Source organism: Pseudonaja textilis, chromosome 2 (assembly GCF_049901715.1).
Source record: "Pseudonaja textilis isolate UNSWEBS1 chromosome 2, rPseTex1.2, whole genome shotgun sequence".
Taxonomy (NCBI): domain Eukaryota; kingdom Metazoa; phylum Chordata; class Lepidosauria; order Squamata; family Elapidae; genus Pseudonaja; species Pseudonaja textilis.
Genome location: NC_141991.1, coordinates 233877429 through 233903900, shown reverse-complemented (window position 1 = coordinate 233903900; position 26472 = coordinate 233877429). Strand labels below are relative to the sequence as shown.

Here is a 26472-nt window from a genome sequence, read left to right as displayed (position 1 = left end):
CTCTCTCTCTCTGTGCACCCCACACCTTGAATAGGTGTGATGCTAGCTAATGTTTTTTTTTTTATACAGATACATGATCAACCTCTGAGGTTTGGTGCTCTATAAGGTGAAGCACATTTTGGTCTGGTGGCCAGGAAGGACCTTCTTTTCTGTTGGTTCTTTTTTTTTCTTCTTGATTTATTGGAAGGATTGTTTTCCTTTTTTTGTTTTTTGTTTTGTTTAGGTAGTTGCTAAATGTTGAGGATTTGATGAGGGAAGGTTATTCTGTCTTTCAGAGAGGGAGCATTAGCTTACCTGATTGGGAAATTTAGCTGGAAGATCAAGGGTTGTGACATTTGGGAGCACCTCAGACCAATGCCAGGAAACTCTTATGTACATAGCTGATATGGGGGTTGGGCCTGCTTAATAATTCAATGAAATATCATTTGGAATCTCCTGGCTTATAGTATAGATGGGGAAATTGAAAACTCATCTAGAAGAAAGCAACAGCAAGCCAGGGGCTTCCAAATGATAGCTCCTAAAACTGCATTAGCTTGAATTCTGAAAACATTCTTATTTCGTTACTAGCTCAACACCCATGCTTCGCTAGGAAACTATATGGTCAGGCTTAGTTTTTCGGGAGGAAAATATGGGGGAAAACGTTCTGCCTCTGCCTATCAGCATCTTCGGTATTCATCTGGCTAGCGTCCTGTCAGTGTGTGCGAGAGTTGAAGGGTGTTTGGAAACTGAAACAGTATTTACTGTGTGAGCAAGAAGGAGATGGCAAGGAGCCTGGGCGTGGCTTAGCTCGACTGTTCTGCACTAAAGCTGGTTGCTGCTGTGAAACTAAAACTGAGGCTGAAATTCTTCCCCTCTGCTTGTGCTTTGCATTTGAAACAGATTTCTTTCCAGGTGGAGAGGGGAGTAGAACTCCTTAGCATCAGAGCGTGTTAATAATAATAATAATAATAATAATATACGAAATGCTAATCCTCTGATGGTCATTTCAAAAAATCCTTTCTCAGTGAGTATCTAGAAGCCAAGAGGAACATGGGTTCTGGAGATTTTGCGATGATGCATGAGTGGTATTTCGCTTTTATATATATAGAAGATTATCACTAAACTGTCCTGAAATGCTAGGGAGAGAATAAACAGCAAGGAACCTTCCCAGTGTATTTGTATATGGCTGTTGGGGTGGGGGGGTGGGGGAGATTTTGAACCCTTATTGCTTTTTAGCTAAATAAAATCTTTATTCCAAAAGAATTCTGCTGAATTCTAGGGAATTTGTTGTAGTAAAGTAACTCTAGAACGACAATGCCATGAAATAATGAAGATTATTCGGAATACACAGATGGTCATGAAAATGGCCATAAAAATGGTCGTATGAAAAATTCAAGGAAAAAGGCAGAAATTAAAAGTGAAAGGATTTTTATTTTGAAACAAAAATTGGCTTTGGTTTTAAAATCATCTTCTAAAGCTGGACCACTTTATTGTGTGTTGTTGGACAAAAACTATATTAATTTCAACTTCAGGTGAGTTTATTGGATTCATCAGCTGTTGTTTCCCTGTAGTGAAGCCTCATGTCGTTTCCTAGAAAAAAAATTCATTTCAAACATTTCAACCACCAAAGATTAATATCTTCTAAAATATGGTTTCACTGGTGATATTGGTTATCTAAAGCTGCAGTGGTGTGTTCACCTATGTGGAACTTGCCCACCAGCAAGTACTTAAATTCAGTGTAGAGATGTAAAGAGAGTAGAAACCAAAGCTACTAATCCCTCTCTGTTCTGGACAATGTTTCATTGTGTGCCACAGCATTTGCTCCGAAAGAAGTGTGCTTAGAGCATTAGTCATGCTTGGTAATTAAGTCTAAGGAAGCTTCTTCAGACATGGTGTCCCCTGAATCAGGTCAAACGCTGTTAGCTTTGACTGAAGGGAAAAAAAACACCTTGAAAAATAGCAACAAGATTCATAATACTGTACACATTTATCTAAGACCATCCTAAGCAGAGCAAGGGATAGCAAAACAGCCCCAAGGAGACAATAGCAATAGCACTTAGACTTATATACTGCTTCACCTTGCTTTACAGCCCTCTCTGAGTGGTTTTTAGGGTCAGGCTATTGTCCCCAACAATCTGGGTCCTCATTTTGCAGACTTCGGAAGGATGGAAGGCTGAGTCAACCTGTTGAGATTCGAACTGCCAAATTGCAGTTCGAATCTCACCAGGTTGGCAGTCAGCAGAAGTAGCCTGCAGTGCTGCATTCTATCCATTTAGAATTTGTGGTTTCTTGAAGATTTATTTCTCCTTCAAAATAAAGCAGGGTTAGAAACTCGAGGATTTCCCACTGCAATCCAGAACATCTTTGGCATGGGGTGGGATGGGGGTGGGGGGCAGACATAAAGAGATTTCTAATTGAATGGAATGCCTGATTTCTCTATTTAAAAACTTCTGACTCCTTCTCCTCCCCCTTTCTTCTTTCTTCTTCTTCCTCTTCCCCTTGCAGTGTGTCTACTTCTGGAGGAACATGGGTTGGGGTTCCCCCAATTTGTTCCAAATTAGGATGCTTTGCATGTGACTTGTTTCCCGTTATTATCTTGCTAGCTCCAGTCATGGTGAGCTGGGGTGTGGGGAAGGGCAAGGATGGAGAAGTCGGGGTTACATGGACCCAGTGGGATGAGACTACACTAGTCAATGAGATCCTGAAGCAAGGAGCAGAGTTTGGAGACAGGTGTCCTTGCGGAGCCCTCCATTTTGACCATTATTGCTGCGGGCTTTCTTTTTATCTCGATTTGAAGGACCTCAGTTTTTCGGTTGTAACTGCAGCCTGCTTTAATTGCTTTAATTCCTATGGGCTTTGTCGTTATTCTTAATGTGTCTGGAGATCTCAGTATAAATTGGATCAATAATCCAAGTTTAATGTAAAAGAGCAGGGGGTTCTCCCAAACGCCAAGTGCTCTATAGATGGAGAATTTCTATAGCTACGGATTTCAGCCTTGGATATCTGCAAGATATTGGATCCTTCGGTCCTTTTTCCCCCAAAAGGATCAAAAGCCAAAAAGAAAAAAGAAAAAGAAAAGGCGTTTAAACCCGTAATCCATTGGTGTTTGGGACTAATGCCCAACAAGCTGTATCTGTTTTATATAAACAAGAAAGAACTATTTTTCAGACATGAAGAAAAGCCACTGCCAGCCGAGCTGGTCTCGTCCAAGGCAAGGAAGCGCGATCGAACCCACAGCCTCGTCTGCTTGCCTTGTTTTCCGGGCGGGGAGGGATGGGATTTATCTCCCCCCCGCCCGATCAAAATAAAAATTGGGGAAGACAGAGAGACAGAGAGAGCCCTTCCAAGAGACCAGGCCAATTGCTCGGGAGGGAAGGGCTGGAGGCGAGGCTGGACGCTGAGGCGCTGGGAGAGGAGATCCGCTTCAGCGCGGCTTGTTTTCCTTCGCGTCGTTATCTTGATAACAGAGCTGAGCGGCTGAAGGAGTCCAGGCGCCACAAACGCCGTCCCGGAGCCTCGGCAGCGTCGCAGGCGCGGGACGAAGGGAGATCTCTCGCTTCACCAGCGGCGGGGGAAAACTAGGGAGGCGGGTGAGGCGGACGACGGGAGGCGAGGAAGGGATCGGGCGGAGGTCTTCCGGCCCCCGCCATCCGGATCCGAGCGTTAGCGCGGTGCTGTACCCCGCGGTGACCCGGGCGTTAATCGCGAAAAAACCTCCTTCCCGAAATAGAAGGATCTCCGCTGAGTCCGCTCCCTAAGGAGATTTCCCCTGCTGGGTTCATATTATAGGCCGGGTGGTGGGAGTGTGTGTGGGGGGGGTGTTTCCCCAAACTTGGCAACTTTCAGACTTGTTGGACTTCAACTCCCAGAATTCCTGAGCTAAGATGACTGGAGGAGGAATTCTGGGAGTTGAAGTCCAACAAGTCTGAAAGTTGCCAAGTTTGGAGACCTGTTAAAAAAAGGCCGTTACCCGCCAAGGTCAGGATTACAATTCCCATCGTCACCGGCTGTCACTTCGTATCCAGAGTGTAAATCCGAATACGAGCATTTTTTTTGCCTCGCGTCTGCTTAGATTTGATCCTTAAGCTTTAGCCCGGGGTGTAAGGCGACAATCCGACGCCCACATATGGAAAAGGAAACTTAGGCCCGGTGGTCGGGTTCGCGCTACGTTTCCTCGGTGTTGTGTGAATCCGGTCGTTGCAGCTTAGAAAGCACGGTTTCTCATATTGTACTGTACAACTCGGCCAAATCGTTAACAATCCAGTAAAACAAACGGCGGCTTAATAATCATGTGTTCTTGGAAATCACGAGGTTCACAGCGGGCTTCTGTTTAGTGGCTGCTTAGATTTGATCCTTAATTCTTTCCCCTTCTTTAGTTGAAGTGAGGTTTATTTCTCGGCCTAGTTTATCTTAAAGGGGCGTGAAAACAATTGAAGAGCGCGCGTCTTTACCATCGCCGTGGATAAAAAGTTTACATGGTTGTCTTCTCTCAGCGGGACTGTTCAAATTGGGTCATTTCCTCAGCATCTTTATTAGAATTATATCAGAAGTAGCCTCCGCCCGTGGTTTCAAAAACGGGAGAGGGGTGGTGGTGGCATGGCATAGTAGAAAAAGCTTTATTTTAAAGCTGCCCTTTCCCTTAGCGTTAAAAGAGGGTTTGCCACCTTCTTTGAGTTTCCACGCTTTACTAACTCCCGCAAGCTTTTGTCCCGCTTTACTCATTCCGTCAAGAATTGCGGGATTTGTCCCGAAACGTTTTTCAAAACCCATCTGGTTAGTCGCCATCATCTCGGCTGGACATTTTGATACTTCTATAGGCCCTTACATAAAAACGTCTCGCCCTCTCTTCTAGAGAGGGTCGCTCCTCAGCCTTCTCTTTCCAGGCAACCCCGTCTCGTCTGAACGGAAGAAGCCGCGCGCTCTCCGCACGCCCCGCTCTGAGCGGATCGGCTGGTTCGCTGCGGAGGTGCTTGGCCTGGGGCGAGAAGGCAGGAAGGAATTCTCTCTGTGTGTGGTTGTGTGTATGTGATTTTGTGTGTGTGTATGTGTGTGTAGCTGGAGGGGGGGTGCAGAAGGAACCTTTGTGTGTGTGTGTGTGTGTGTGTAACGAAGGGGAACCTTTGTGTGTGTGTGTGTGTGTGTAACGAAGGGGTGAGGGTGGGTGCAGAAGGAAGTGTGTGTGTGTGTGTGTAGTTGGAGAGGTGGGTGCAGAAGGAACCTTTGTGTGTGTGTGTGTGTGTGTGTGAAGGGGTGAGGGTGGGTGCAGAAGGATGTGTGTGTGTGTGTGTGTGTGTGTGTTGGAGAGGTGGGTGCAGAAGAAACCTTTGTGTGTGTGTGTGTGTGTGTGTGTGTGTGTGTAGCTGGAAGGGGTGAGGGGTGGGTGCAGAAGGATGTGTGTGTGTGTGTGTGTGTGTGTGTGTGTGGTGGGTGGGTGAGGGGTCAGAAGGATTTGTGTGTGTGTGTGTAAGGGGTGAGGGGGTGGGTGCAGAAGGAACTTGTGTGTGTGTGTGTAGTTGGAGGGTGGGTGCAGAAGGAAACTTTGTGTGTGTGTGTGTGTAACTGGAAGGGGTGAGGGGTGATGCAGAAGGAACTGCGTGTGTGTGTGTGTGTGTGTGTGTAGTTGGAGGGGTGGGTGCAGAAGGAACCTTTGTGTGTGTGTGTGTGCGTGTAGTTGGAAGGGGTGAGGGATGGGTGCAGAAGGAATTGTGTGTGTATGTGTGTGTGCGTGCGCGCAGTGGGTGCAGGAGCCGGCATTTCCAGACCCGGAGCGATGGCCTTCTCCGAGTCCGTAGGACGCCGGGGTAACTGGGGGAGGGGCTCGCTCAGGTTGGTCGATCTCCAGGCTAATCCAAACAGCTCCGGTTTGACTGGTGTGAGGTCCAAAGTCTAGACAGGGCCGGTGACTCGGCGGCTCCTTATCTCGCCTTGGGATCGGCTCTTCGAGAGACTCTCCCCCGCCCCCGCCCTCCCCCGTGGTCCCTTGGCGGCTCTCGGACCTGCCAGGCCGGGAGCCGCCACACCTCGCAGACGGGGGGCGACAACAAACGCACCACCTGGGCGCTTGAAAGGCCTGGCTCGGCTGCTTTAAGGGAGGGGGGGGGGAATCAGATCGCCTCCCTTGCAGATACCTTTTTATTGGTCCTTCTCGCGGGACTTCGGGAGAGGGGAGCGGCGGAACTGATTCTTGCGCATCCACAGTAAACTTAATTCACACAGTTTGAAAATTAAATAGGGAACCCAACGCTGGGATCGCGCATCCTGCAAAACCTCGCAAAAAGCAAAACTGAATCGATTGCACCTTTCTTGACTAGGAAATCTTACTAAAGTTCCTAGATTGCTTCCAAAAGTTCATTTCTTTTTATAAAATCTGTTAATCTGAAAAGGTCTTAACAGATTCATTCAGATGGTTGTTTTTTTTTTTTTTGGCCGACATAGACTAATAGAATACTTCATTGGCCAAGTGTGATTGGACACACAAGGTCTTGGTGGAAATACTCTCAGTATACATAAAAGAAAAGATACATTAATTAAGAATCAAGAATCATAAGGTACAACACTTAATGATAGTCATAGGGTACAATCAACAATCAAATCATACTAGGAAACAGTCAATATAAATCATAAGGATACAAGCGATAAAGTTACAGTCCTACAATCACAAGTGGGAGGGGATGGGTGATAAGGAGTGATGAGAAGATTAACAGTAATAGTAGTGTACACTTTGTAAATAGTTGAACAGTGTTGAGGGAATTATTTGTTTAGCAGAGTGATGGCTTGGGGGGGGGGACTGTTCTTGTGTCTAGTTGTGCAGTGCTCTATAACTTTTGAGGGAAGCAGTTGAAACAGTTTATGTCTGGGATGTGAGGGGTCTGTAAATATTTTCACAGCCCTCTTTTTGACTCGTGCGGTATATATGTGGCTCATCTCCTATATGCTCACATGCAAAACATACCTAGAAGCACGAAAAGAATTTGAGGGTAGTGCTAAGCAAGTTTAGATTGTACAAAGGGAACCACTAAATGTTTAATCAACCTGGTTAGAAGAATTGCGGGAGGAAGGATGGCTGTTGTGGTGCTGTGTGCCTTGAGAATAGAGAACTAAATAAGTAATAAATAAATCTTTGCTCAGTTAGGAAGAGAGCCCCTTTGCTGCTTAGATGGGTTCTAAGGCAGGGGTGGCCAATCTTTTGGACCTCAGGGACCACCAAACTCATAATTTTAAATCCCGCAGACCACTAATATGAATTTTGACTGACGGCGGCTTGCTGATTGGTGGGAAAGTCGTCTCCATATTCCAGAGCTGCTATAGTCACAGGACTGGCCCTTTGGTCATCCTGGAGCAGCTGCTCTTCCACCTGGGTGCACCGGCCTGACATGGACTGGAGGAGCTGCTCTGGGATGACCAAAGGGCCATCCTTGTGACTACTGCAGCTCTGGAATATGGGACTGACTTTCCCACCAATGTCAGCCAGCCACCCCGGGGTGGATTTCCCTTTCCCGCTGTTGTTCTTACCTTCCAGTTCTAGCTTGCCTGGCTCTACTCAAGGTTTGTGCTTGGCTGAAGGGTGGGGGCCAGTGGGTGGGCGGGCCATGTGGGCAGCGGAGCCTTGTGTTCCTGCACAGCCCGGATTAATTGCTTTGGGAGACATTTCTCTGTGGACCACCAACGTTTTCTCGGGGACCACCAGTTGTCCCCGGCCCACTGGTGTGTCACTCAGTTGGCATCAAGTCTTATCTGTCAAAAGATAGAGAGTTCCAAAGTCAAACAACTTGAGTGGAGTTCTGAGAAGACTCAGGTAGTCCTCAATTTATGACCACAATTGAGCCCAAAATTTATGTTAAGTGAAAAATTGGTAACGTGAATTGGGTCCTGTTTTAGGATTTTTCTTGCCACTTTTGTTAAGCGAATCACTGCAGTTGTTAAATTAGTACCACGGTTGTTAAGTGAACCTGGGTTCCTCATTGACTTTGCTTGTCAGAAAGTCGCAAAATGACTCCTGAACACTGCGACCGTCATAAATGTGAGCCAGCTGTTATGCGTCGGAACATAAATCATATGACCATGGGGATGCTGCAATGGTCACAAGTGTGAAAAATGCTCACAAGTCACTTTTTTTCAGTTCTGTTGTAACTTTGAACAGTCACCAAAGGAGCTATTGTAAGTTGAAGACCACCTGTAATGCTTTCACTGCAAGCAAGTTGGCTTCCATTAAAACAGTTCTATTAAGGTCTCTGTGTTAGTTCCTTGCAATATGAAAAGAAAGGAGGCAAGTGGAAGTGCATTATGGCGCTCATTTATCTTCCATTTCACATCTTACCTATTCCTGGGATTCAATAGCTGCAAATTCCCCTGCCCCCCCCCGACCCCCAAATGTGGAACACAGACCTCCAGATCAATTTCTGGCTCTCTCCCTCTTTCCCCCATTTGCTGGGAAGAAAGAAATTCTAGGTCCTCCCTTTGCAACATTCAAATGGCAATCGAAACAATTCAATTAAGAGGAGAGAAGACATGTCTGGTTAAGAGAAGAGAGTTTTTGGTAACTGAAAATTGCATTTCTTTGGATGGACTTCTTTATCCTGGAGAAGATTGCAGGCTGCTGAGTGAGCTGGATCAATAACAATATATTTGGATTGTCGTTTTGCTTTGGGATTTTTCCCCCTCCCACGTGTCTTCAAGTTGTAACAGCACAACTTTTGGGCAAAAAAATAGAACTTGGAAAATAAGTCACTTGCAGAACATCATTGGCCACCCCAGCTGTGAATTCTGGGAGTTGTAGTCCCATGACATTTGGGTGGGTGCCAGGTTGGAGAAAGTTGAGTTGGATAAAAGATGCCCCCCCGACGCCAAAGATAATTCTGCGTCCTTAAAATGTAAGACTGGTAATCACCATGTAATCTTCAGAAATCAAACTCTACTTGAAGGAGATTTCGTTTACATTTACTTTGGAAACTCGGTTTTCTGGGAGTATTGTTAGAGCAAGGGTGTCTCACATGATATATCGAGACTTTTTCCCCCTTCACTAAACCGGGCAGCACATGAAGATCGATCCCTTCCCTCTCCCCAGGCTGAGTTTGACACTCTTGTGTTAGAGTTTTCATTGATGGGAGTTTTCAGCCAAGGCTTTTTGTCAGAAGATGGGACTGTAGAACATAAGAGGTGGAAGATATATTGGAAATCATCTTGTCTAATCCCTATTCTGCTTCATACATGGAATGGCATATGATCCACAGAAATATATGTGAAGGAGAGAACAAGAAGGAAGACTGGTGGAGACATTACATTGGGGAAAGAGATAGAATATCCAGAAGTCATTTAGCTCAGCTTCGTATTAATTCTAGCATCACAACTAAGCATCTTGCAATTGTCCTTGATGCTTTTGTTTCCTTTTCTACATTGCAGGTACAGAAACCCGAAATCCTATTAAGGAGAGGGGAGGAAGGGAGAGACAGAAAGAAAGATACAGAGAGGGAGGGAGAGAGAAAGAGATAGAGAGAAAGAGAAGGAGGGAGGGAAAGATAGACACATTTCTTGAAAATGTGTATGGTCTGCCAGGTATGCAAACGAGGAATTTACACAAATGCTTCATTTCAACTGTTTGTCCCACATCCATCACTGACTATTGTGCCTCCCATGATTTTGCTGCCAATATAGGAGAAAACTAACAATAAAATTAAACTTGTTTTCATCCATCCTAATTCCCTAACTCTTTGACTCACTCTTCTGAAATTGTGCAGGTTTCTTAATGGAGTTCATTGTAGGTTGAATGTCATGCAGAAGAAAACTCATCATGAGACAAATGTGTCCCTAAAAAAATAATCTAAAGGATGAACGTAAACAATTCACGTGAAACTTTGCAGAGGTGTTCTCTTCAGAAAAAGTCTCAGGAAATTTTTAATCAAGTTTGCTCAGAAGTATATCAGCCAAGGTAGGCACACATCACACAAAAATTGGAAAAATCCACAATGTTTTACAAGTGTTTAAGTACATGTAAGAGTACATATGCACAAACACATTATCTTAATTTTGCAGGCTTGGTTTTCTTAAGCAAAAGGATGTCTGAAATTTAATACAATTTTGTCAAGTAGCAAAAAACTACAGCCTTTTCTTGATCTTCAAATTATTGTGAGTGTGAAAATAAATGTCTTAAATTTGCAAGTTTATCTGAGAAGAATTGGACTGATTTTTTTCATTTGCCAAATCATGATTTGAACAAATCAATTTTCCTACATGCAAATAACCTTAAAAAATAAATGATAAAACTGCAATGCACTGCTACCATAGTTATAGATGAGCAGCACTCTAGAAGATGACTCATATAACAACTTTCCCCAAAAGGGGGAAAATAAAATAAAATAAAGATGATCCATAAGGTGGTAAAATGAACCATTTTGAAGCTCAGTTTTGCTCAATTCCTTCTCTCCCCCCAATTTATCTCCAAAGGGTTGGTGTGGAAAAAAAGTGAAAGGAAATTTCCAGGTAAGCTGCTTTAAGTGCCAAAATAATAGATGGGTTATCAATATAAGAAACATATCAAATTTCATAGTGTGCTTATTTATTTAATTATTTTGTTCATTATTTTTATGCTTGCCACCTTGAGTTATTTTTATAAATCACTCAAGGTGGCAAGCATACCTAATATTCTTTCTTCCTCCCTTTTCCCTCACAACCACCACCCTGTGAGGTGAAAGAATATGGCCGGCCCAAGGTCACCCAGCTGGCTTGTGCAGCTTTTGTATGCAGCCCAGGAAAAGAGACCTCCTGCCAGTTTATTAGGGGTTATAAACCTATTCTCAGATATCAGCAACAGCTAAGCAAAGCAAAGCAAAGCAATAACCCTTTACTTACTAACTCTCAGTACTACTTCATTACTTTCATTATCTCAAAAAATCAATTTCTTTAAAATAACTAATTTTTATCAAATGATTAATTGATTTATTGTTTTTATTGATTAGTATGATGGAGTGTTTAGTGCATATAGTGTAATTACTGAATATCTGATTAGTAAATTCAGTGATTTAGTGAATTTTAATTGACCAGTGTGTTTAGTAATTACTGTAATAAACTAGGCTTTTTTTTGCTTAGCAAAATTATTTGATTAGAGTGATTTGAATAACCAATTGATTTATTGACTGATTTTTAGTAATAAATAACCTTACTTTTGATTTGTTCTCTAACATATCAATTAACATTTATTAATTACCAACATTCATTAAGTAATTGTCTACCTATCACATTAACTAGCTATTGTAATTGATTACTGTACTATTGCCATTGACCATGCCAGCCAAAAACTCCAAACCAAAACAGAAAAATATATCTACCAATGACCTCCCAGACTCCTGCACATGTTTCAGATGTCTTGAAACCATCAATGAAAGCAAAATTTACATCAAATGCTGCCCATGCGATAATCTAGCCCACCCTGCTTAAATGCAAACAAGCCTAGCTGATATGGTTAAAAATTCAGATACATTCTTTTATCTATGTCCATCATATTCTCCTAAGCTAAACAAACTGAATACCCTACCTGACAGAGTTGAAAGCATAGAATCACTCATTCACTCAATAGAAGAACACTAAGCAGCACGTTCTGAAACAACTCTACAAGCAAGACTAACCTCTCTTGAAAAAAAAATACAGCACAGATAAGTAGTACCTATCAGCTCAAAATCAAATCCCACAACAACCAAAACCACTACTTCAACTACAATCACAACTACATCCAAAAATAACCACCAAACCACAGCCACAAACAATTACTACTCCTTCAAATAATTCCACAAATATTATCTCCTTACTTATCAGAGACACCATGGAACGTGAACAGATATGTCCAAATGCCATCTTGTTTGGTCTTGAAGACACCAACAAATCAGATGACATCACCAAAGTTCGTGATATCATAAGCAACTCAAATACAACAAACATCTCTCCTGAAGATATCATTGAAATAACCAGAGATGGCCCTGGGTGCAAATACAATGATGGCTCTGTGGCCCCAAGATTTTGTAGAGTTGTATGCAAAAATGAGTTCCACAAACGCATATTCATTCATACAATAAATGCCATTGCAAAAACCAATCCTAACAAAAAACTTCACTCAAGACCAGACTTATGCATACTGCAAAGAATCCACTCCTGTGAACTCTGCACAGAACTAAAAAATCGTCTAGACAATGGAGAAAAGGACCTATACATTGACTACAGAGCTGATTGCATCAAAAGAAAGTCACACAACCCACAGTTCTGCATCCAACCCCACCCCATCCAATCCAACATCACTCAAAACTAGGCACGCATGCCCCTAACCAGCTCTATTCCAACCACAACTGGCCTTAAATGCAAGCTACTCAATGCAAGAAGCCTTGTAAATAAAAAACCTGAATTTTCCTCTTACAAAATATGGCTAAATTCAACATTATATTTGTCTGTGAAACATGGCTCAATGCATCTCTCCCTGACTCCATTACCACAGTAAGAGACTATCATGTTTACCAATCAGATCGTGAAATCCGTAGAGGAGGTGGTGTTGCTATCTTCTATAAAATGTTCTTATGCCTAAAAAACATCCAAGTTACCCAGGAGCTTGCTCTTCCTGAGACCATTGTCTGTGAGCTGTCCTTAAATATCACATTTCGGTTCTTATTATGTTACAGAGCCCCTGATTATGACATAGAACATACAAATAAGCTAAATACATTACTAACATGGGCAGCATCCTGCCCACATGCTTTTATCTTTCTTGGTGACTTCAATCTACCTCATATTAACTGGACCCTTAACTAATGTACAACTGAATGTACAACATGCAACCTTCTACAATGCAGTAACAAATCTGGGACTAGAACAACTAGTAACCATCAACTCTAGACTTAACAACTGCCTCAATCTCATCTTCTGCAATAGTTTGAACTCAATTTATGGAATACAAATTAAAGAACCCTTTTCCAACAGTGACCACAACACGATTGACTTTTGTCTCAACATACGTCCACACAAAAATCATCACAATGATGGAATCCCCAATTATAACTTCAAAAAAAGGCAACTATGATCTTATAAATGATCTCTCATCCCTTGATTGGCAATTTCTATTCTCTGGATGCAATACTGTAGAAGACCATTATAACATATTTTTACTTGAAGTCAAAAGAGTCATCAAACTATATGTACCATTAAGAACTCCCAAAACCAGAAAAAAAAAAAAAAAACAAATTTCCCATAACAATAAGGAAGCTTCAATCCCAAAAGAAATCACTTTGGTGGAAAAACAAATCTGGTCACGTTGCCAACTTCAAAAGCCAATACAAAAATTTATGCCACCAGATAAAAATTGAATGCACCAATTATTACATTAAACAATAAGGAAACCTTTTTTGCACCAATTCCACCCGTGCTTTCTACAGTTTTGTAAACAACAAACTAAAAGACTCAAGGTCCATCTCACCCCTGAAAGGAACTAATGGTAAAGATTGCAACGATGACACTATTAAAGCCAACCTCTTTAACACATTTTTTGGCTCAGTATTTGGAAACAGCAATGGATCATGCCCAGTATTTCCCAGTCGAACCACAGACAACTACAATGATCTTATACATATCAATTTTACAGAAGACAATGTTGAAAAAGCACTACGCAATCTAAAACCATCTCCATCTATTGGACCGGATGGAATATGTGCCTACTTCTTAAAAAAGCTATCCACTGCCATAGCCGAACCTCTAAGCATAATCTTAGAAAAATCTTTGAGGACCAGCTTCTTATGACAATGGTCATAAGCTATGGTCATCCCCATCTTCAAAAAGAGAGACCCCAGCCTAGTTGAAAATTACAGACCAATCTCTTTATGCTGCGTCATCTGTAAAGTCATGGAATCAATTATTAACCAATCCATCATCCTCCACTTAGAAACAAACAACCTACTCTCTAATAAACAAGTTGGTTTCAGGAAAAAACTATCATGTAATCTGCAACTCTTACACTGCAAAAACATATGGACTATACAACTCAATCAGGGCAAAGCAATAGACGTACTACATAGACTTCTGTAAAGCCTTTGATTCAGTGGTACATGACAAACTACTACTAAAACTAAAATCTTACGGTATCTCTGGACACCAGCATAACTGGATAGAAGCATTCCTGTCAAACAGACAACAAATGGTCAAAATGGGAAGCATCCTATCAAATTCTGTACCTGTCAACAGTGGTGTCCCCTAAGGCAGTATTCTAGGACCAACTCTTTTCATACTCTACATAAATGACCTCTGTGATCATATCAAGAGCAACTGCGTTCTCTTCGCTGATGATGTCAAGCTATTCAACACCACAGACAATACTGCTACCCTTCAAAAAAAACTTGACTATGTATCAGAATGGTCAAACAAATGGCAACTTCAAATCTCAACAAATAAATGCTCTGCCCTACATATTGGCAGAAAAAAATTAGAAAATAAAATACAAGCTAAATAGTCAAGACCTTGTTGATGATCCAAACTCTGTCAAGGATTTTGGAGTACTCAACTCTAATGACCTAAGTGCTAGAGCTCACTGTAACTACATAGCCAAAAAGGTGTTAAGAGTTGTTAACCTAATCTTACATAGCTTTTTCTCTGGTAATATTACACTAATAACTAGAGCATACAAAACATTTGCTAGACCAATACTTGAATATAGCTCATCAGTCTGAAACCCACATTACGTATCTGATATTAACACAGTTGAGAAAGTCCAGAAATATTTCCCAAGAAGAGTTCTCCACTCCTCTACTCATTGCAGAACACCTTATGCCACGAGACACAAAATTCTAGACCTAAAAATCCTACAACTATGCCGCCTTTGGTCCGATCTAAGTATAGTATATAAAATCATACATTGCAGTGTCCTATCTGTCAATGAATACTTCAGCTTCAACCATAACAACACAAGAGCAAACAATAGATACAAACTCAAGGTTAATCGCATCAAACTTGATTGCAGGAAATACGACTTCAGCAACAGAGTGGTCAATGTCTGGAATACTCTACCTGACTCTGTGGTTTCTTCTCCAAACCCCAAAAACTTTAACCTTAGGCTGTCTACTATTGACCTCACCCCTTTCCTAAGAGGTCTGTAGGGGCCGTGCATAAGCACACCAACATGCCTACTGTCCCTGTCCTATTGTTTCTTTTATTTTTTTTAATTTTTCTTATATGTATTCATAACTAAGTTTTTATTTATACCTATTATCTTGTAAGCAATTGACATAAATAAATAAATAAATAAGTAAATAAATAAATAAATAAATAACTGTGTCGACCTCCAATGATTGTGCTAGATCCTTTGTACTAAAAACAATCAGCCCACCTTTAAGCACAATGGATTGCCTCAAGTTGCTGGACAAGGATTGGTGATTAGGTATTGGAGGAAAAAAACTCCAACCACATGGAGGGCACTGACCTTTTTGGATTTTCATAATACCTGGCTTTTTCCTCAGACGAAGGTTAATAGATAAACCAAATATAAGTATGGTTTGTGTCGCTGAATTTATTCTATGGTATCTTGGTTAGGGTTTTATGACCATTTTAGCTTATTTTTTTTGTTAGCCATCCAAAATCCCCATGTTTGATATACATACATACATACATACATACATACATACATACATACATACATCATCAAGAATCATAAGATACAATTCCTATAACAAAAAGATGAAAGGTCTACTGTCTAAGTAGCTTAGGTGGTGACAGTGCAAAGAATAAGACTGAAATAGAAAGGGAACACAAATTTCACTCTAACATGGATATAAAAATCTTAGAACTAGATCTTCAGGCCTTAATTAAAGGAACATATGTTTGTTTTTGAAGGTGATTCTTGTCTGGTACATTACTGGACTGGAAAATCAAGTATGCCCGCAGTTCTTCCATTGAAGATCGCTGTTAGTTTTGTTAATTAGGTTACAAAAGGACTCATGCATACCTCAATATTTTTGTTAGAAAGAGATTGTAAATTCTAAATTGCCAAAAAGGAATTCTAAAAGTATGTAATGGGAGCCTGAGAATCAAGACTTGAATCTCTGTCTCCAACACTCACTCTGATATTCATAGTACCAAGCATCCTGCTTAGCTGTATCTCAGAGGTGAGCTGAAGGTTCTCTTAAAGAGTACTTCTGTTGAAAAAGTCAGGAGTATTTGTCTGGGTTGGAAGTTTTGTTACTTTCCATTGATGCTGCTGAACTAATTTAAAAATAAAGAATCAAGTTTTGGGTATGCGGACTACCTGGTGTGTAAACTGTAACCGGGACAGCAATTGTTCATTAACATGCTTGCAAATCATGGTTTCCAAAATGTAACTCATCTTTTCTTCTAGGCCATTTAATTGATGATGATAATGAACTAACGGTAGATGTTCAACCTCCATGTGCAGACCACAGGCTTGTTATTACCCCTAACAAGTTCATGCCAGCATCTGTAGAAACCTCAGTTGGTGAGGTTGTTCTAGCAGATAGGTCCATTAAAGACTGATTCATGGACTTGGCATCCTATGTGGCTCAAGGTCATAATGTACTCATGCTCAGACATGCTGCTTGTCTCTGGATTGGCCCCAGAATAGCTGTCACCACTCTCTGGAAGGGAATCTTTGTTATTGGCCATGGATATAAAGTAGCTTTAGTCTTATCATGGTAATTCCCCAAGTAACAGGATTTCACATAGTCAGTTAACATCTTTCCCATATCCTTAGTAGAAGTTTTGGATGGGTCTCTGGTTTTATTCACTTCCACATGTCAACTTGGGTGGCCATGAGCCAGGCTTAGCAGGCTCAGGTGAAACTGGATAAATGCTGCAAACTCTCCCATATTTCTTCCTCTGCTCACCAGGAGATACTCTCTGAAGAGAAGTCCATCTTTAATCATGATACTTGTTCTCCTTTCTGGGATGATGAGTCAGTCTCCACTAAATCCCAGGCTATGGTTAGACTTGTGACACATTTCTGTACCTCATAGTAGGAATCCAACTCAGAAATATTAACATGCCTCTCAAGCTGCTTGCTCTCAGAAAAGTTCTAATATGATTTTTATCCATTTTCTCTAAACTCAAGAAAAGTCATCAGTGGTCAGTAACATCTTAGTCTTGGGGGTTATCCTTTTCTAAGGTTTTCTAATCAACCTTTCAAGCAGTATATTTTTAATTCTGCCTTTGCTGTGCACTCACCCAATTCATACTATATACTCTGCATCTCACTTGTCAGCTGACATGCCCTCAGGCAACAATTGCTTGACTTTGTTGGTGCTTTCCCTGGATCAACATCCTGAATTCTCATTTCTCCTCAGATGGATTGGCATTCTGTATAACTTTGCTTCTGATTGTACCGTCTCTCCTACATAGCTAGACCATATCTGTTGTTTGCAATATATGACAGAAAGAAGAAAAGGAAGGAAATAATTTTTAGCTTTAAAATGGAATGTTTAATCCAAAGAGACATTCTAAGTGAGAAAATGGAAAACAAAAGAAAACTTATCCCCAAGAAGTTGATTCAAGGACTGAAGAGTTCACTAAATTTTTTGTGTTATTAAACAAAAAGAACTTTGTTAGTGTTCTGTCTCTCTGCTGGTCACCATGTAAGAGAACACGCTACATATAAGAGCACACCTGTCTGGCAATGTCATGTAATGGAGCCCCAGCCTCCCTAAGGGAGATTTTACATCTTCTTGCACATTCTCATATTCTTAGGGAAAACCTCTTTCTTGTATCACCTCCTTTCACCTTATTCCGCAGGAAATCAATCTATGCTTTGCTTTATCAGGAGAAAGGAAAAAACCCTGTCTTGGCTTCCCTCCATACTTTTCTGTAGTTTAGTAAATTGGAATAAGAGTACTCATTTAAGAGGAATACACAGGTGGATTAAGGCTAAAGGGAGTTGAAGACAATGGGAAAAGTGTGTGGGTGTGTGGGTGGGTGTGTATAACAATGACCTGCAGAACTCCTTGGCAGCTCTTCCATGTAGAAATTTATATCCACACACACATTTTGTATATTACAGATAGACCAGTAGAATTCAGGATAGAAAAGTCAAGCACAGGCCAACTCATAATGTAAACAAACAGATTTCAAATTCTCATCACATTCTTTTATTCCCTATTGCTATTTTCTTCAGATTCTTCAAACCTTCTCCAGCTTTGGATGATTATGATTGTTATTGTCATCGTTTTTGTTTTTGTTATCATTATCCTGGTTACTTCCAATCTGAAAAAAGACACCCTCCATTTTGTCCTTGGTTTGGAAGACAAAAGAAAAGAAAATGGAACTGATCTTTAAAAGACTAGCAGTGAGACCTTGCTGTTCTTAATTAGCTGCTTAGAATGTGAGTTTCTGAGGTTTTGATGGTGTCTACCCATTCTCTAGATTGGCAAGTCGAGTTTAAGTTTTCTTTAACTTTTTGTGCCTGACCTTTTTAGATGTGATATTGTCCCTTTTACTAAAAGTAAATTAAGGTACAGCAATGCCACTTAAGTGCCCTTCAGATGCATGGACTTCAACTCCCACCTATTCACAATGATGGTCAAATTTGGTGGGGATTCTGGGAGTTGAATTCCATATATGTTAACTTGTGGCTGAAAATGGAGCTTGCAAGGGCTCATGTGGCCTCCCCAAGCTCCATTTTCGCTGGCAGAGGGTTGCAGGAGGCCATCACAGCTGAAAACTGAGCTCGTGACAGCCATGTGTGCCCCCACAATGGCTGTTTTTGCTGGCAGAGGGTTGCAGGAGGCTGTTGCAGCCGAAAACGGAGCTCAGGACCCCATTTTGACTGGCAGAGCATTTGCGCCACAAGCGCCCCCTCGACATGAGTAATGTCAAACTGGCCAATCCCCCTGCCCCCCCCAGGTCAAACGCAACCCTGATGCGGCTCTCAATGGAGTCGAGTGTGACACCCCTGATCTAGATTATTACTACCTAAACTGAATCAGAAGGTTTAATTTCACACTGAGCTGTGGAAGGAAGCATTCAGGTATTCTTTGTAGATTTCTCTGATGCATTTTTTAAAAAAATCTAGCTTCTATGGAAATCCCGACGATCTATTAAATGGATCTTTGGTTTGACCACCACATCATCAAGGAAAAATGAATTTACATTCAGAGTGATTTTAGTTAGGACCTGTTTCATATGTTATATAATAGTTTATATAATTTTTGCATGAAGGTCAATTTTTAAAGCACCAGAAGCTTCTGGTTAATATTCTAGGGAATGTTATGAAATTCTACTCTAATTTCACCCAGGATAAGGCTATGTAGCATTTTGAACTCAAAAGCAAAAAATGTGCTTCAGAATTTGTGAGGTGGCTTGCGTAGCATCTGTAGTTAAGGGCACCTATGGGGAAGTAATGACCAATAGACATTGAGAGGTCACAAAAGAAACTCCTTCCTTCATCTTCCCACTGTGGTCTGTATAGAAAAAAGTTGGTGTCATGACATATTTTGGCAAAGAGCTGGTTGTCTGCAGCTTTTTAAAGCAGCTGTGTCTCTCCTGACATTTTCCAAAGCAGGTTTTTGTGTTTGAATCCAAAATTATCTATATTCCACTTTTTAAAAAAATAAATATTTCTGATCTTCAATGGCAAAGGATGTAACTGCAGCTGTTGTTTTCTTGTTCCTCTGCTCTCTCCATTATTCTGCAGCCTCCTTGGCTATTACTGCTTCCTGAACTGAAAAAACTGCATGGGTGGCATGAGAAATCCTACAGAAATCCTTTGGGTTTTAACTGAAGTGAGCGATGTCAGAAAGGCGACAGATCATGAAGGGAGTGTTGCACAATCATAGAGAGAAACTCTCACACACATCGGGCCTCTTGTAAATTAGGTAAGTATGTGTGTGTGTGTATCAGGTGAAATTTTATATTGGTTTCTCCTTTTATATTTTGCATGTCTGAACAGCTGTAGTTTCATGATTGTTGGGAATGACAGAAAATATACTGATTTCTCTTCAGATTGCATAAATGTTTTATATTTGAACACAGATAGTGGTGAGCGTGTAAGCTTGAAGTAAACAGTTGTTTAGCTAAGAATTTGATTTCTTCAAGGTAGTCCTCTACTTACGGACATTTGAAGTTATAACAACAGAGATGAAAGTGACTTATGACCAGTCCTTGCACTAATGACCAAGGTCAGATGCTTGGCAACTGGCATGTATTTATGATGGTTGCAGTATCCTGGGGTCATATGATCTTCATTTGTGACCTTCCCAGCCAGCTTCCAAGAAGCAAAGTCAGTGAGGAAATGGGTTTGCTTAATGACCAAGTATGATAATAGAGATTTAAAATCAGGCATGGTTCATTTAACAACTAGCTTCTTAGCAATGGAATCTCTAGTCCTGATTGTGGCTATAACTCAAGGACTATACGTGAACTGTAAACTAGTGGTTAGCTTCTCATATATTGCAATTTAGTATGGCAGTAGTAGATGTAACATTGTTGTCCCCCCCCACAAAACCCCCTCCCAAGGTTTGGTTAGTTCTATCCCTTTTGGATTCCATGATCATATGTTTCTATGATCGTTTTAATATATGCATTGTTCTTATTACATTTTGGGATTATTGAACACCACCTGGAGTCATCTTTGGTGAGATGGGCAACCATATAAATCTAACCAACCAACAAAGAGCCGTGGTTAGAATGCAGTATTGCAGGCTAACGCACTGCTCACTCCAGGAGTTTGATTCTCACAGGGTCAAGGTTGACTCAGCCTTCCATCCTTCCAAGCAGTGGAAGATTAAGGCTGACTGGTGCCCTAAGCACTGACAAATCTTGGTGTCCCCCTCCTTTGTACATACAAGATTTTTTTTACAAATCTTCATTGGTTTTTTTCTTTCTTTCTCAACTTTGTGGTGCCCCCTTTGGGCCTGGTGCCCTAAGCACGTGCTTAGTCTGCTTAATAGTTAATACACCACTGTTTCCAAGTTTGATAAAATAAGGACCCAGATTGTTGGGGGCAGTAGGTTGACTCTGTAAACTGCTTAGAATAGTCTGTAAAGCACTATGAAGTGGTATATAAGTCTAAGTGCTCTTCCTATTGCTAAATACACAAGCTGGGTTTTGAGATACTATAAGTTAGAGAAGATAGCAGGTAAGACAGTATAAGCAACCTGTGACTCCAGATTTGATTGCCATTCCAGTCTTTTGTAATCTCTGCTCTAAATATGCTTCATGAAGCTAAGTGGCTTTCTGCCTTCTCTTGAAAACAGAAGCATTTTTCTTTCTAGGTAGAGCAATTAGGCACATTCACTATAAATATTGGGGTTTACTCCCAGTTGAATTTGATGGTCACCTTTTATTGTAGCTAACAAATAACAAATAGCATTTAAAAGTATTTTAACTAAAGAAATAACCCCCCCAAAAAAAAAAAAAAAAGAATACACAAACTTATAAAAGAAAATTAGGAAAAGTGAAAAACAAAGAAAGCATACAAGATATATATTTATAGACAAGCAAAAATTAATAAATTGATGCTATGATTCTTTACAGTTAACCATAATTGGAACACAACAGCTAATAGTCACAACATATTTTAAAGACTACAAATTATTCCTAAATGTGCTGTCCTGAACCTTCATGGAGTGTGTTTTGTTTCATAGACATTGAGTTGCCCTTTGTTTTGTATCTTGAATAAGGAATAGAGGATTTCAGGCTGAATCTGGTGTTTCTTGGCAGATGCTGGACATGAATCATTGATGGGGAAACTAAAGTTTTCTTGCACATCCAATTAAGTGGTAGTGCATTATATAAGAACACAATAGTAGACTGTGTTCTTGCTTCAAACTTGGCTTATTTTGACAAGCTATGAAGTTTGGTACTTTTCAAACAATCATCAGAAATACAGTTTAAGTAGTTATTATTTAATCATTTCCTAAATGAAAAAAAATATGTGAAGGAGAATTATCTTTAATGGAGATATAAGTATGTATGGGAAGAAGATGACAGTGTTTTGATCTTTCTGACTAGTAAGTGCCCTTTTCTTACACCTGCATAAATCTAAAGTGCAACCTAAATTTAGCAATTTTAAACTCCTGATTACAGTGGGAACACTTAACTTTGGCTAGATCAGCCTCTTTTTTGCATGCATAATATACTTTCTTCCAAAATACTTACCAATTAAAACCATCTAAATTTATTTTATTGTAGTATTTTCTCAGGATGTATTTCAACCATGTACTACAATTTTTTTATTGTAGTATTTTCTCAGGATGAATTTTCCACACTGGTGTAATATTATGAAGCCTGGGTAGGAATAGACCCCTAGTTTTGCAATTGTTTTGTTTCGTAGTTCCCTGTGTGCTTCTTTTTACAGGTATAAAATATTTTCTATCAACTTACATGTGCAGCTATCATAATAGGCAATACTTCCAGAGGACTGCTTGTATGATTTATTCTCTCACAAGCTATCCATATTACAGAAGATTACACAATACACAGAGACTCTTTCACACACACACCATCTTGCTTCCCTAATCTCTCCTCAATCATCCAAATTTCCTTAATGGTGCCTCCTGTGTTACACATTCACTGCCTCCCTTCTTTTATCATGGGTAAAACTTGCTGTTTATTTTGATTTGTCACAAATACTAGGTGTAGTTTGAAAAGTGTTGAACTTAGCAAGGCCCATACAGATAATGTGAGATGGGTCACTGGCTGTGATAAAGACTAAGATATGCTGGGAATTAACCTGAAACATTTACCAAGCTCTCTGATTCTTCTCATTTGCAGCCTATCAGTTAAGGACACTGTAGATATATGATCAGGTTTGGTATTAAGATGGCGCTTTAAAAATAAACTCATATTCAGAGGCCAATCATTTTGTTGTTATGTTTTGTACTGAAGCCCAAACCAGGCTGATGAAAATCTCTATAAATGTCACTATTATAGAATATTGACATCCACCAACCACAATCACATATAAAATAATGGTAGAGCCAGGCAGTGGCCTAGGAGATTGAATCTTCCATTTCTTTGGATGCAGTACCTCTGCCCTACCTAAAGATAGGTTCCTAGACAGTCTCTGCACCTTTTCTAAGCCAGCAAGATATTTAAACAATTTAAACCATTTCTCCCTCTGTTTAATTGTGTTCAATTTTCAGAGGAGTCCTAACTTTGGCAATATTTAATGGTCTTCTTGTTCTTGAGGGGACGATGAGAATACCCCATCTGAATAAGGAATAAGTTATTGAATCAAGGCATGCTTTGTTACATTGCCCTTAATACAAAGATGCCCAATTATAGCTAATAATTTCCCATCTAGTCAGCTTTCCAAGCCACCCAGATTCATTCTGGTTACAGTAGTTGGTGTCCCATCAATGTGAATTTATTTCCCTGAATAAAGTTTTGTTTTACTCTTTGTAAAATGCTTTCACCACATCAGTTTTATAAATTGTCGGTTTTGTTCCAATTGTTATTTCCTGTTTCATAATTTCTCTTTTTTTCTTTTTAAATTAATAACTGTAATAAAGTTGATTGATGAGTTGAATGAGTGGGCCTGGTATCAAGGAATTAGGACATGGGGATTGATCATAAGCTTCCAAGCTCCAGAGATTCCTTTGAGAAGCAGCTGTGGGAATTACAGGACAGAATTCTGCATTAAAGCTACATGTGAAAAGCTCTATGTATAAAGCCTTAGTTTACTTACTATTTGTTTGTTTGTTTGTTTAATTAATTAATGTCCAGCCTTTATTATTTTTTATAAATAACCCAAGGCAGTGAACATATCTGGTACTCCTTCCTACTATCTTCCCCTCAACAACTTTGTGAGGTGAGATGGGGAGGGAGGGAATGAGAGAGAGAGAGAGAGAGAGAGAGAGAGAGAGAGACTGGCCCAAAGTCATCCACCTGGTTTTAATGCCTAGCGTAGGACTAGAACACACAGTCGTCTGGTTTCTAGCCGGATGCCTTAATGACAAGACCAAACTGGCTCTGTATCATCTATCATCTTCATTATCCATTATGTGTCAGCTTTCAACTGGCAAGGAACTTGCAAGGAGAAAGTTAGGACCTACTCCTATGAGACATTACTTTATCACATGCTTCTGCTAAAATCTTTGAAATGGTGTGGATAGAATAGTTTTTCTTTTAAGGACATGTCCTTGCAAAGAAGTTATTTACCCCTATGCCTTTTCTATTCCTTTTATTCTAGACAAGACATGTGATGCATATTTAAGAGCATCCCTAATTCAGATTCCAGCTCAGTTCAGACAAGCTAATATATCTCAGCTGCAGACATTTTGCTCAGTTGTTAATGCCAAGTTGAAGTAAAATAAACCCACTCAGATCTTCTGTGCCAACTGCCACCCATTGGTCAGGGTAAGCCCCTAAAGTTCTTTTGTGTCCTTTAAATGCATACAAAGTATGCATTTAAAATGTTCCCAATTATGTTTATGAGATAGTAAGTCCAAAGTTTGAATTTCTACTAAGTCTTTATGTCCCCTATCCATGACCTCATATGATCTGTGTAGTCCTTACAACCTTAATAAAGTTGGGATGGTCTGTTTTAATTTCCAGGATAATGAGGTAAAATTTTAGCAGTTCTCAGGATTAGAGAAATTTGTAACCATTAGTCCTAATTCTTCCCATATGTTCTTGCGAGTCAGCCCTATAGCCTTGAGAAAAACTTCCTTTTGAATAAAAATATTAAGGATTACCTTATTAAACAACACAGGTGAAATGCTTAAAGGAACCACCATATATATGCTGAGCAAAATCATCTACCTTTATTGCAAAGCACTGTGAATAACCCTAAGCTATTTTTACAGGTTGGGCTAGAGTCTAAAGAACAGAATAATACAATCTGCTTCCCACTAGGACTGCTAATAGCTGGACTGCTTCCCAGTCCAGCTATTACAGTACTTGTAAAGCAGACATTTTTGTTCTTCTGAGGCAAATTTGTTCTTTTTCATTTGCATGAAAATGTATGTCAAGTTTCTATTTTGCACAGATAAACATTCCATGTCATCCAACCTTGTCAACCAATCAGTGCATCCCCAAACAGCAATTTGTTTGAGAAAGAGTAATTAGAAATATGAGCCAATCTGCTGAAGGATCAAAATGCTATGAACAAAACATTCACTGGCCTTCTGGTTTGTAACTTTCCTAGCAGAGCAATTGTATAAATTAGTGTACCACAAGCAAGATATAAATCAGTCTTCTTTATGAAACTTGCCTGGGTACTGATTTAAAGGGAAATGGAAAATCATTCTTCAGTTAAATATACAAAGGGAATCTGATCAAGCACTCTGTGCCTGTGCATTTAAATTTCAGGCTCAGATTAGTACAGAAAAAATAATTCAGACCGAAATTCCATGTTTTGTGAGCACTGTCATTGTCATCATTTGTTTATCTTGTGGTGTTGTATAAATTCATTTATGAAATACGGCAAACATTTGTTAACGGTAGCAAACCATTTGTTAAGATGATAAGTGGGACGTCTGTAGCAAGATGACTTGTATATTGCAAATGGCTAATGAGGATTGTGTGGCATGTGAGATGGGGACACAAAGTAGTGTTTTATCTCCCACAGGAAAGAATAAAAAAAAAAACCACTTCTTGGCAGGGGAGGGGGAAGCAAAGGAGAAGGTGGAGACAGGAAAGGAGCAATTATCTAAATGTGTTCTTTCAGTATGATCCTTGCAGTCTTTGGAACTTAAAACCTTCTGATCCTGTGTTCCATATTCACACCACCATGGAATATAATGCCACGGCAATATCCACCATCTAATTTTTCAGACTTTTCTTCTGCCAAAGAGGCTTCTGTTCTCCTCAAAAGAATGTCATAAGATACATGTCAAGTACTCCATTTGATGTGTATTTGAACTCCCTTTATTGAGGCAGGTGACAAAGAGTGCGCGACCACTGTTGATGGCATTTTCTGTTACCTGTCTTCCCATCATCCTAAAGATTTCCTGGCTGCTTCAACCTCTTATTGTTATTTTTGAGGGGAGGGGAAGGGGACAGAAATAATTCTTTTCTTAGCCTATAACTGAACCAAAGAAGCCATAGGCTACTGATGCGTATAATGACTGTAGAATAAAAAAACAGGACATTTACAAATGCTTTATATCACCTAATAATGAAGTCCAAAAAGCCACTGTTATACTCACCCAGATCCAAGGGAAATCTCTTGTCCTGTGAAATATAATACAACAAACAAACAACCCTTCAATTTCAATGAGAAAATAGGCAAGGGATTTTTCTCTCTTTAGTATTAAGTCAACAGATTCAGAAACACATACTGATTTTTAAATGTGCCATTTACACTTTTGTTATATTCTAACCATTAGCCAGCACTTTCAAAGGCCCTTGTCTTCTTTGGCCATGATATCCTTTTCTTCCTTAAAGGAAACTTGAGCTGGACATTCCTTTAGATAGCTTCTGTAAGGAAAATCAAGCATTGCTTGGCCTGGCCAACCATCATAAATTACTGCATCAGACAGTCAAATGAACATTAGTAACTATAACATGCCAAGCACAATTATGAGG

General features: G+C 40.1%; 1 protein-coding gene across 1 annotated transcript in view; it reads left to right on the top strand.

The window, feature by feature from the left end:
* Positions 1-26472, top strand: part of ISL1 (ISL LIM homeobox 1) — a 75375-nt gene that overhangs the window by 34361 nt on the left and 14542 nt on the right. Inside the window, exon 6 of the transcript XR_015742373.1 lies at positions 19634-19814. The gene's annotated coding sequence lies outside the window, so the exon portion shown is untranslated. The remainder of the gene's footprint in view (positions 1-19633; positions 19815-26472) is intronic.